Source organism: Cyprinodon variegatus, unplaced genomic scaffold (assembly GCF_000732505.1).
Source record: "Cyprinodon variegatus isolate N-32 unplaced genomic scaffold, C_variegatus-1.0 Scaffold370, whole genome shotgun sequence".
In the NCBI taxonomy this organism is placed as follows: domain Eukaryota; kingdom Metazoa; phylum Chordata; class Actinopteri; order Cyprinodontiformes; family Cyprinodontidae; genus Cyprinodon; species Cyprinodon variegatus.
The window spans coordinates 438554-441317 of NW_015150823.1; positions in this window are offsets into that span (position 1 = coordinate 438554).

Consider the following 2764-nt stretch of genomic DNA (forward strand, 5'->3'; position numbering starts at 1 on the left):
TGGAACAAAACAATTTATATTTAAAATAGAAAAAACAATTGCAGTCTCTCATATATAATATTTAATTATCTTATTTTAAGGGTAAAAACGCTTATTTCATTGGCAGATCATCTTATTTTACTGCTCAACTCAAAGTTAAATACCCGTAATTTGAGACATTTTTACTCATTTTTAGAAAATCTTTGCAGTGAACACATTACCAAGTCCATTTGAACAACAACTGGGTATATTTATCGGGTGTGCTTCCCTTTCATTTGTTTAATTATTGTGTATAAATGTTCTAATATGGCTGGATGCAATTATTTCATTTAAAAACACACAAAGAGAATTTTAAGGCCAGGTTTAATAAAGCCTTGCTTACAAATCAGAAAAAAAACATCAATTATCCATGTATACAGCAGATAAATCAAAGGTTACAATTGTATCAAAGTACAAAATAATTCACTGGAAAGAAATTTACAAGATGCAATAAATAGTGATAAAAACTGATACCAGAGTGGTAGAAAAATAGCTGCTGTGTTTTTTTCATGGCAGTTCTTTGGGTGCATGATGATGGTCTCTTCTGATGCCATTTCTTTTCTTTGCTCATATTCCTTGTGGCCAGATCAGGTCATAACCGCCGCTGTGTCATTCTGTCCTCTGGCCAGTGTACTTCTAAGAAGAAAAAACACATTACACATGTATTTATCCTGAGCTATCTCTATAGTTATGCTGCTATAGGCTTAGACTGCTGGAGGACATAGGGACCCCCATTTCATCATTCTATCTCTATTCTCCCACTCTGCAGAATCTGTTAGTTCAATCTCTAACGTTGTGCTCTCTCTGCTTTTTCTCATCATAGTAGCTTCATCTGGTCTGTTCCTGTTTGGCTGTGACTCCATCCTGGAGAGAAATACAGTGGTGTGAAAAAGTGTTTGCCCCCTTCCTCATTTCCTGTTTTTTTCCTGTTTGTCACACTTTGACTATTGTTTAAATTGGTTTGGTGTTTCAGAAAACCAAACCAATTTAAACAATAGGCAAGGACAACGCAAGTAAGCACAAAATGCAATTTGTAAATGAAGGTGTTTATTATTAAAGGAGAAAAAACATCGAAGCCATCATGGCCCTGTGTGAAAAAGTGATTGTCCCCTAAACCTAATAACTGGTTGGGTCATCCTTAGCAGCAACAACTGCAACCAAGCGTTTGCGATAACTTGCAATGAGTCTTTTAAAGCGTTCTGGAGGGATTTTGGCCCACTCATCTTTGCAGAATTGTTCTAATTCAGTTACATTAGAGGGTTTTCGAGCATGAACAGTCTTTTTAAGGTCATCCCACAACATCTCAATAGGGTTCAGGTCAGGACTTTGGCTAGGCCACTCCAAAGTCATCATTTTGTTTTTCTTCTGCCATTCAGTGGTGGACTTGCTGATGTGTTTAGGATCTTTGTCCTGCTTCAGAACCCAAGTTTGTTTCAGCTTGAGTTCACAAACAGATGGTCGGACATTCTCCTTTAGGATCTTTTGGTAGACAGCAGAGTTCATAGTTTCATTTATCACAGCAAGTCTTCCAGGTCCTGATGCAGCAAAACAGCCCCATATTTTACTGTTGGTATAATGTTCTTTTTCTGAAATGCAGTGTTCCTTTAATGCCAGATATAATGGGACACACACCTTCCAAAGAGTTCCACTTTTGTCTCATCGGTCCACAGAACGTTTTCCCAAAAGTCTTGTGGATCATCAAGATGTGTTTTGGAAAAATTGGGACAAGCTTTAATGTTCTTTGTGCTCAGCAGTAGTTTTCTTCTTGGAACTCTGCCATGCAGGCCATTTATGCCCAGTCTTTTTCTGATGGTGGAAGCATGATGCTGACATTAACTGAGGCAAGTGAGGCCTGCAGTTCTTTGGACGTTGTTGTGGGGTCTTTTGTGACCTCTTGGTTGAGTCGTTGCTGCGCTCTTGGGGTAATTTTGGCTGGCCGGCCACTCCTGGAAAGGTTCACCACTGTTCCATGTCTCCACCATTTGTGGATAACGGCTCTCACTGTGGTTTGCTAGATTCCCAAAGCTTTGGAAATGGCTTTATAAACCTTTCCAGACTGACAGATCTTAATTACTTTCTTTCTCAATTGTTCCTGAATTTCTTTGGATCTTTGGCATGATGTGTAGCTTTTAAGGATCTTTTGGTGGACTTGACTGTGTCAGGCAGCTCCTATTTAAGTGATGTCTTGATTGAAAGCAGGTGTGGCAATAATCAGGCCTGGGTTTGGCTAGAAGAATAGAACTCGGGTGTATAAAAAAACCACAGTTATAGTATATTTTAACGGGGGGGAGGGGTTTGGATGTTTTTTCTCCTTTAATAATAAACACCTTCATTTACCACATGCATTTTGTGTTTACTTGTGTTGTCCTTGACTATTGATTAAATTGGTTTTATGTTCCGAAATACTTAAGTGTGACAAACATGCAAAAAAAGAGTTTTTGCTTCTGTCTGTACCTAGCGTCCGCACTGAAGCTGAAAAGACAGCTTTTCAGTACTCTGCCCCCACAGCATGGAACAATCTTAAGAAAGACTGGAAGTTGAAGGATTTGATTCCAATCCAATCATTTTAAACGATTGCTCAAAGGTTTGGAAATGAGATCCATGGTTTGTAACTGTTTTATGAATTTCTAATTATAGATAGATGTAATTGTAAACTGTAATGTCATTTGGAATGTAATCTTTTGCCGCTGTCTTGGCCAGGACTCCATTGAAAAAGAGATTGTTAATTTCAATGGGACTTTTCCTG